Source organism: Ursus maritimus, unplaced genomic scaffold (assembly GCF_017311325.1).
Source record: "Ursus maritimus isolate PB19 unplaced genomic scaffold, ASM1731132v1 scaffold_23, whole genome shotgun sequence".
NCBI classification, from domain to species: domain Eukaryota; kingdom Metazoa; phylum Chordata; class Mammalia; order Carnivora; family Ursidae; genus Ursus; species Ursus maritimus.
This window is the reverse complement of record NW_024424786.1, coordinates 1,203,516-1,214,134: the sequence shown is the minus strand read 5'-3', so window position 1 is coordinate 1,214,134 and position 10,619 is coordinate 1,203,516.

The window sequence follows — 10,619 nt, the reverse complement described above, 5'->3', positions numbered from 1 at the left end:
TTTCTTTCTTTCTTTCTTTCTTTCTTTCTTTCTTTCTTTCTTTCTTTCTCTTTCATTTTTTTAAAGATTTTATTTTATTTATTTATTTGACACAGAGAGAGACAGCCAGCGAGAGAGGGAACACAGGCAGGGGGAGTGGGAGAAGAAGAAGCAGGCTCCCAGCAGAGGAGCCTGATGGGGCGTGCTCCAGGGGATCGGGCCCTGAGCCAAAGGCAAACGCTTAAAGACTGAGCCACCCAGGCGCCCCCCCCTCTTTTTCTTTAAAGAGATAAGTAGCAATTGTTATTCCTTTCCTCCTCTTCCTCTTCTTCCTTTTTTTTATAGAGTAGGTAGGGTTTTTTGTTGTTGTTGTTGATGTTGTTTGATTTTTGTTTTGCATAACATCTAAATTTGTTTATCAAGACCTTTCAACAGACCAATACATGTGAGTAAAGGAATATTTTCTCACTAGTTTACATGAGACCTCTAGTAGAAAACCAATGAAATCAACACTTGCTAGTTGCTGTTTTTTCTTTAAAGATTTTATTTATTTGTCAGAGAGAGAGAGAACACAAGCAGGAGGAGTGGCAGGCAGAGGGAGAAGCAGGCTCCCCGCTGAGCAGGAAGTCTGATGTAGGACTCGATCCCAGGACCCTGAGATCATGACCTGAGCAGAAAACAGACGCTCAACCAACTGAGCCACCCAGGCGTCCTACACTTGCTAGCTGTTGATAGAATTTTTTACATGCATAGATAATTAGGCCATTTTTTTAATTTAAAAATTTTTCAGGATCTTCCACTATGATCTCATTTTGTCAATAATCCAATTTATTGGATTCCTGCTGTGTATATGGCACTGTCGTTTATGAGGAGTCATAAATTCTTAGCCAGATTCAATGTCTCATTTCATTTAACTACAACAACTTCAAAATTCACTATGTGTGTGAGCACTAGAATCATGTAAGGCTCTTTGGAAGATAAAACATAATAAATAAAACCTAGAAAGTAGATCATAAAAATAGATAAGAAAATGTGATGAAAAGAGCAGAAAATGAGCAAGGGTCATTTATCATAATAAATTAATCTCCACTAAATATCCCTAAGGTGTTTGACACTGTGATAGATGCTTAAAAGAGCATAAAGTCTGTGTGGTGGCTCATTTCTTGCATAATTGAATAAAGAAGATTAAAAATGATGGAGCATGTAAGAGCTTTATGTCTGAAAATGTACTCTGAAATTCAACTCAACAGGTATTGAGAGTCTTTTCATAAGGCATGTTGCCAGGAACTGTGCCAAATAGATGAACAAGAATGTTCTCTACTCTTAGGGAGTTCACAGTCTAGTTAGAATAGCATTATACAATGTGTGAATTAGAAGGTGCCTCTAGGTTCACAGCCTGGTGAAGAGTGCTTGGGCTAGACCTGAGCCTCCATCTACCCTCAGGTGGGCACTTGTGTGCATTTCACAACATGCACACTCACATGGAAGCCCTACCCATAAATGAAACAAATGTTTAAAATATATAACAGATCTATTAGTAAAGTCCTGTGTAGAGAAGTTGGTTCTGCCAGGACATGACATTTGAGCCTCAGATAACTGGAAAGATGTGTTAATAGTGAGGAAAAGGGGTCCCTTTGGGGGCACATGCCTAATGCAATGGCCAAGACTCAACCAAATAGTGACAGCCCAAGAGAGACACTGTGGAGAAGAGATTGGTGGAAAGCAACAGTAACCTGGGAATTCTGAGAGCTAGAGAAGAGGGTCACAAACATCATGGAGGATCCTAAATGCCACGCTAAGAAAGAGGTCAGGCATTTTAGGGTTGTTAGCAGAGACATTCGAAATAAATTTTGTTCTTCACATTTTCCTTATAAAATGTTTCATGGTAGTTTGGAAAATTCCAACCCTATTTAAATCTAGAGGTAGTAAGTGGAAATTTTGTCTTAACACTATTTCTTGCGTATAATCTCAGTTCCCAAAAGTAACCACAACAAGCAATTTGGAGTGCAAGCCTCTGAACCCTTCTAGAAAGTTGTTTAGCTATCCGTTGACCTCTGGGGGTGTGGTCTCCAAATTGTTCTGACCTGGTGCTTTATTTAAGAAAGTACTAACACATATCAACTAATTTATTTATTAATTCACCACATGTCCTACTATTATTGGCTGATACCCCAAGATGTAATAAACAAGGGAAAGTTCATCATTAAGGATAATTAATGCAAATCCATATTTCAAATATCTTCTTGATAGTTTCATAAAATTTTGTTTGACTGTCACACTGGTCAAAACTTTAACTTCCTGAGATGTCTGACTGAGGTGGTGTACCAAGAAAAGTGTTCGCTCTGTCATTTTCTTGTCTCCTGTGCTTACAAGGAGTGTCATTTGTACTTAAGAAAAGCTCGGAGCAGAGACAGCCTGCCTGGGCTGGAGTAAGAACTAGAAACTTAAACTCTTTATGGCCCAGTTTCTTCATGCCTTCATGTTTAAAATAGGAATAAAAGAGGACACCTGGGTGGCTCCATCGGTTAAGCGTTGGACTCTTGTTCTCAGCTCAGGTTTTGCTCTCAGGGTTGTGAGTTCAAGCCTTGCACTGGGTTCTTTTTTTTTTTTTTTTTTTTTTATTTATTTATTCGACAGGATAGAGACAGCCAGCTAGAGAGGGAACACAAGCAGGGGGAGTGGGAGAGGAAGAAGCAGGCTCATAGCAGAGGAGCCTGATGTGGGGCTCGATCCCACAATGCCGGGATCATTCCCTGAGCCGAAGGCAGACGCTTAACCGCTGTGCCACCCAGGCGCCCCTTGCACTGGGTTCTACACCGGGCATGAAGCCAAAAAAAAAAAAAAAAAAGGAGTAAAAATAATCCCTTCCTCACTGGGTTTTTGCTAAGGTTAAATGAATTAATAGAAACAAGCACTTAGGACAGTGACGGGTGTGTAGTAAATGCCATGTCAGTATTCCATATATCATTGGCATTATGTTCCAACCGTCGTTTTTTTGGTAAAAATCTTTTAAAGCCATCTTTCCATTTTGTGAGGGCAAGTTAGTTAAAACCAGATAATGTAATCTATAAATCTACTTCACCAAACCTTTAGCGACCCTGTCTTTACTGTGGAAACTCCCCTTACCCCTTTCCCTTAAAGTGACCGGGGTACAGTATGCACGGAGAGCCCATCAGACATGCATGCCTAGTGTGGGTGCTGACGTCAAGCCACACATACAGTGTAAGCAAATCTTAATTTTCCCTCTTTTTTTTTGGACAAAATGTGTGTGTGTGCGCGTGCATGCGTGCGTGTGTTTATTCTAATATTGTCTTCTCATACCTCAGTGGATTTCTAGGGTATTCGCTGTGATGTGCCCACCCCACCTGGTGGGCACCTGGAATGCACTGCTAGGAACAGATCCACAGCCTGCCGTGGAGAACTTACTGATGGCTGTGGAAGCAGGACCTGAGCGAGTCTGAGCTGTGGGCTGGGAAAGAAACCCCAGGGGCGAGAAAAGGCGGGAAGAACAAACGAAACCTGGCAAAAGTCCAGGAATCAGATTTTAGCTGTAGGCGTCAACCCGTTCTGAGGGTTCTTCTGGACAAGTCAGTAAGGCTGTGGGGTTACAGCTCCAATGCATTCCCACCGCGCAGAGCCGTTCAGCAGGTGTGCACAGAGCACCTCTCGGCCCAGCACTGTGCTACGGGTCTGAGAGAAAGAGGTCACTTCCGCAAGGAGTTATAGTCTGATTGAAAGACTAACACCAATATCAAATTTCACTGAGTTATTTATTTATGTCTCTTACTATGTAAACATACACACGATTTATGACTAAATCCCATAGCACAGAATGCTTTAACTTACAGAAGAAGGAACTACTTCGCCCTGCTTGAGTCTTCAGAGGAATGGGCTCCTAAAGGAAGGGGATGCTGCCTGGGATCGTAAGTATTGAAAGAACAAACTTTCTCTGACTAGTGTTAAAATAAAAAGAAACAAAAAACAAAACACATCTTCTTTGAACTGCTTATTAAAGATATCAGGGTTTGAATAGAGCCACTGCCAAGACTAGAATGTAAATTCCGTGAGGATGTTTGTCTACTTGTGTTCACTGCTGTGTGCCTGATGTCTACAGTAATACTTGGCACACAGTGGTTCTCATTTGTCAAATGAATTAATGATTAGAGAAACCAGGGGCGCCTGGGTGGCTCAGTCAGTTAAGCGGCTGCCTTTGGCTCAGGTCATAATCCCATGGTCCTGGGATTGAACCCCACATCGGGATCCCTGCTCATTGAGGAGCCTTCTTCTCCCCTCTCTACCGCTTGTGCTCTCTTGAGTTCTCTCTCTCTCTCTCTCAAATAACAAGTAAATAAAATCTTAAAAAAATGATTAGAGAAACATGTCTGTGAACTATTAGGTAGGAGACTTTGGAATCTCCCTTTGAATCATAGAACGAGTATTATGGGGATCCCACATGCAATCTAGTTCAAATTCTCCTGTTGAAAAACCAAGGCTGAAAGAGTCAAGTAATCCACCCGAATCCAGGAAGCCAGAGCTAGAACGGGAGGTAGAGCTCCTATTTCCTAACTCCTCACTCACCCAATGTTTTCTTCACGATCCAATGGCACCTCGCCAGAAGTACCAGATGGCCACAACTCATCTCTCACTCGTCAGACCTTCTCAAGTGCCAGGAATGAATCTGATTCCAGAAGGCTGAAGGAAATGGAGATGCTAGAGATTTTTCTCTCCAACTGCTGTATCTGTGTCTAGCTTCCCTGGGAACCCATAGCTTTAGTTGTTACAGGTCCTTCCTCTTCAAGGACCGAGGAAGAAACAAAGTAGCAATAAATATGCAGATACAATTTTAAATATGTAATACAAACACATTCTCTATTTCCATTATTTCCCAAGTACACTAACCGGGCTGAGTAGTCCAATCACCGTAGCCCAATGTTCAAGAGAAATGTGACCTGAACATTTCAGAGTTCCTCATTGTTCTTAAGGGTACATTTTGAATACACAGATAATCATAAATACAACATGAATATGTATTCATATGATATATGAATATTTATGAAATGAATGTATAATACATAAATTAATTCATTTTATATGGCATAAAGGATAGATAGAAAGATAGATAGATATATCCAACAACCCCGAATTTTCAGTGTTAGGCATAAAATCTCACTTTGTCATAACATCCCCTAGTCTTTGCATAAATGTTATTACCTCCAAGTAAACTCTTCCACCCTTTCTAAATAGGGTCATTCCTCAACTTTACTAAGTTTTTTCCCTTTTTACACTTAAATTCATGTCTACTAGTTTGAAGTTTCAGGCCTTAGTTGTTTGTAATTCTACCTCCTAAACATATCTCAGAACTGCCCAATTTTCTCCATCTCTACTGCCAGAAGTTAGGCCAACCCAGTATCACCTCTCAGTTAAGACTAAAGAAATAACTTCTTAAATATATTCCCTCCCTCCGATACTTTTCCCACACAGCAGTTAGAATCATCTCTTAAAAAAAGAATCATATGACTTTTTGCTAACAGTCTTCCAGCTCTTCCCTAGCTCATAAGGTAAAGACCAGAGTCTTTGGTATAGTGAACAAGGCCCCTCCGGATCTGGCTTCTGCCTGCTCACCAGCTTCCACCTGGCATGCTCCTCCTGAATCTTTGCATTTCAGTCACATTCTTTCAGTTCCTCAGAGTCTTCATTGTTTCTCTTCCCCAGGGCCTTTGCACCTGTTGTTTCAACTTCCCGCAATGTTCTCGAGCATGGTACTTTCCTCCACCCCACACACGTCCTTTGCCCAGTTATTTTCTACCTACCCCTCAGAGTTCAACTCAATCACCACCCCCTCTAGGAAGCCCTTCTCCCTCTTTGGATAAGCCAGGTGCCTTGTCATATCCTCTCTTAGCAATTCATTTTCCTCCTTTTTAGCACTTAACATAATTATAATTTAAAGAATTATGATATTAGTTCTTCAATGTTTTTCTAACCCAATAGAATGTAAGTTCTATTAGAGCTGGCTTATTCATCACTGTCACAGCACTGGCAGGAATAAATATCTCTTGAATGAATAAAGAAAATAAGAATAATTTCTTCAACCAGAGGTGTTTGTTACAAAAGGGAAAAGTCAATCAGAAAAGTGAGTTCACATTTTTTAAGTAAGCATAAATATATACTGAAAAACAGTAAGAGACACTGCCCTAAATGAAAACCCCCACACAGACACACATCCTCGCACTCATGTTCAGTACCTCTCAAAAAAAGGACAAAAGGAAAACATCTGCAGCTCCAGAGAGAGAAATCTTGCTAGAGCAGGAAGGAAGCAGGAGGTCTCAGATCAGGTGACTGGTAGTTGAGGGCTTGGTTGCCAATTGAGGGAGTCACAGGCTTCTCCTAGCCAAGCACACTGGGGCTCACCTCCTCTGGGGGGTCTTTCATGCTGCTTCTCCGTGAACTTGGCTGATGCCGGAGACGCAAAGAGGCAGAGAAAGCTCCTGGGACAGACAGGATCCTGGGGCTAATGACAGATAGTAAGAAGCCTGAGGTTCTCTCTAGATCAGGTATATGGGTGGGGAAGGAGTGATTTCAGCAGCTGAGCCTCAACCAGAGGCCCAGGACTCTGCCTCAGAGCAGCACTGTGTTGGGGAGAAGATGGCCGTGGACTTCAGGCAAATGCCACGTGTGGTGTCTTTGGTGGTTGTCAGTGCCCAGCGGCAGAGCAAGCAAAGTGCATGAAACACCCTCCCTCAGCTCCTAAGCAGTTCGTCAAGAAGCTCAATGATTAGTGAGGTAGCACCTTTAACCCCAATTTCCCCTGATGCTCTTGGTTTTCTAGTGCTTATAGCCATTACACGCAGGCTGGTGGCTTGGGAAGACCTAATCTAATTCCACTGAAAATATTTCAGTAATTTATAGCTGTTATAAGCTATTACTATACATTTGTTATCTATAGGATATTAGGAATTATACAAAAGTCTATGGGTAATTATTTATTAGGAACTCACATCAAAAAATACCAACTGTCTATCTTTTCTATGGTATTTGACATCATTTTTTAAAACTTGTGATAGAAGAGGGGTCATCTAGCTGGGAAGATCTGTAACTCGACTTTGGGTTAATAGCGAATACCCATCCTGATGGTGCTAACATCTGCACAGCTACACAGAATAAAAGAGCAGTTACAGACAAGATTCTTGACCAAAGACAAATAGGTATTCATTGGAATGTGATGTAGAGCTTGAGAATTTATTGCTTGTAAATTGAAAGTTAATTAAAGGATATCACAACAGCTGATATACCACCAAGCATCCCATCCTCCCCTCTATGCACCACCTTATGCATTTCAGGGGTGGGGAGTGCAGTGGAGCTGGTGGGAGGCAGAGAGTTTTCTCTAGGGATTCAATGCAGGAAGATGAACAGAGAGGAAGGAAAGAAGACTAGATCTTGGAGAAACCACAAGAGGCCCTTTGGCAACTTGCAAAATGATTAGGAAGAATCTAATTGGGGCTCAATTTTGGAGAGTATGGGTGGCAGCAGGGGGAGGGCTAGACCAAGGGATATATCACTCTGGATTATGTAGTTTTTTGTCTTGTTTTATTTTTCATTTTTTGCTTTACTAACGTGACCTGAAAAAGAGAAGCTAGCTAAACTTATATTCCTCAATGAGTATGGGTAGGCACATAGGGGCTCTCTGCATGTTTACTGACTTGAAATTAATCAATCACAGAAAGTTTCTGTCTAGAATGTTTAAGCATATATTCAAAACAGTAGCTCCTATTAATTGAACTACATGTTGTGCATTACGCTACCTGCTTCACATGACTCCTCATAACCTCAGATGAATTTTTTTGAGTTCCTGTTTTACAGACAAGGATCCTGAGGCTCAGAGAGGTTAAGTCACTTGTCTAAGTCACAGTCAGTAAAAGCAGCAAAGCCAAGGGTCAAATCAAGAATTGACTGATTCCATCGCCTGTGTTCCACTTTCCCATGCTGCTCTGTTTTTGTGTATTATTGAGTAATCAGAACTAAGATAATTTTCCCCAGTGATATTAATCAGATTTCCTATGGAATCATTACTTATATGTATCTATTCTCTGCAAATGTGTGAATTCCTAGGGTAGGGAGAGCTGTCTAATTCATCATTTTGTCCTAACTACTTAGCACAATGACTGGTATATAATAATAATAGCATACATGGAGTATTAGGTGTTAAGCACAGTTCAAAGTGCTTTATGTATACTAACTTAACCCTCACAATAATTTTATAAGCTATAACTGCTATTATCTTCCTTCTACAGATAACGAAATAGAGTCACAAAGAGGTTAAGCAATTTGCCCAAGGTGTCATAGAGGCTTTTAGTGCTCACCCTTCTTCTGGGTCTCCACTCTTTCTAAGCATTGTAGGAGGCTAATTTTCTTACCTTCTTGCAGTTAGGTTATCTTGTGACTAGTAAGGGTCAATATGCTATGAGTAGAATTGGTATGTGTCACTTCTGTGCTATGGATCACTTCTCTGCTGAAGCATTTAATTGCTGGTATGAGACCCTCCAGTGCTCAGAAAGCTGACATACACACACAGCTAAAAGATGCAAGGGTCTCCATCACCCTGGGTGGCTGAGTGATTATATGGAGCACAGCTCTCTCCCTCACAGTGGAAATGCAGCTTGAGTGGGAAATAAATCAAGGTGTTTTAAGTCACTGAGATTTGGGTTGTCATCTGTTATACACGCAATAGATGGAAATTTATAGCTCCTCCCCCAAATTCAATTAGTTGAAACCTAATCTCCAATGTGATGCTATTTGGAGGTAGGGACTTTGGGCAGTGATTAGATCATGAGGGCAGATCCCTCTCATGAATTGGACTGTCACCCTTATAAAAGAAACCCAAGGAGCTCCCTCGCCCTTCTGCCATGGAGGACAATGAGAAGACAGCTGTCTATGAACCAGAAAGTGGGCTCTCACCAGACAGTGAATCTGCTGGTGCCTTGATCTCAGACTTCCCAGCCTCTAGAACTGTGAGAGATAAATGTTTGTTTTTTATACACTGCCCAATCTACAGTACTTTTGTTACAGCAGTCCAAACTGACTGAGACACCATTGCAAATCTAACTTAAACTTGACTTAATACAGAACTCTGGTAAGTGATAGAGCAGAGATTTAAATCCCAGGCAGTCTGGCGGTGAAACCCAAGCCTCAAATCACTACCCGATTCTGATTAGTAAATGTCAACTGAATAAATGACAAGCAAATGAATGAATAAATGGTAAGAGGTCTTTGTTATTCACTCATGCTTGGTGATCAGAATCTAGCTTTGGTGGGGGTTGAATGCTTTCCTTTTTCTAAGAATGCCTTGTCATTTCATCTTGACACACTGGTCAGTCTTGATATTTATAGAGAGATGAATATATCCAATCCCTCCAACATTCATCTTGACCTTGTCTTTTGAAAGTATTTAGCTAAATTAGCTTCAGATCTCATTAAAATGGAAACATTTGGCTGTTTCAATTCAGTCACTTTTTACTGTGTATTTAAAATGACAGCACTATCAGTCAAATGAAATTTTAATCACAATTGGAATCTTCAATAACTAACAAAAGGCACAATTTGGTAATAAAAGACAATTCTCCATAGGTGCTTTTGAATTCATTTTCAAAATTGTAAATAATAAAAAAAGATATCTAGCAATATTTCAGAGAATAAAATGTAGGCAAAAGTAACTCATATTTCAACCGCCTATTACTGCTACTTTCATTTTTACAATATCTTCATAGTTTCTTTTATGTCATTGTAATCAGAGTATATCTTTTTTTTTAATTTTTTTAAAGATTTTATTTATTTATTTGACAGAGATAGAGACAGCCAGCAAGAGACGGAACACAAGCAGGGGGAGTGGGAGAAGAAGAAGCAGGCTCTCAGCAGAGGAGCCTGATATGGGGCTCGATCCCATAACGCTGGGATCACGCCCTGAGCCGAAGGCAGACGCTTAACCGCTGTGCCACCCAGGCGCCCCCAGAGTATATCTTTTTAATTTCATTTTTTTTACTTAATATTATGTCAAATATTTTTCAAAATTTCTTAAAATAAGAGTTCATAGTTATGTAGTCAAAGCACCATAATTTAATTAATCAGTCTCGTATTTGGGGACATCTAGGTAGATACCTTGCTTTTCCTTTTTAACTTGTTACAAACAGACTGACAGGAATAGGCTTGCCATATAGTCTGTTAAAGAAAACATATGACTTCAGTGCATGACATTGAAGAAGAGTCAACTTTATCTATTTGCAGTATATAGGACAGGTAAAAATATCTAATTAGAACTATCTTCTCTATTGACAAGTCATGAAAGGAGATATAGAGCTAGCATCAGACTCAGTTTTCCCGACACTAGTTTGTATACTGTGTTCTCATGTCTTATGGGTGACAACATTTGTTATGTCAAAGTGTGTATTAGTCAGCATGGGCTGCCATAACAAAATACCATTGACTGGATGGCTTAAATAATAGAAATTAATTTCTTCACAGTTCTGGAGGCTGGAAGGTTGAGATCGGGGTGCCAGCACGGTCACGTTCTGGTGAGTGCTCTCTTCCTTGCTTGCCTTCCTGCTGTGTTCTCACATGGTAGAGAGAGAGAGATCTCTCTTCCTCTTCTT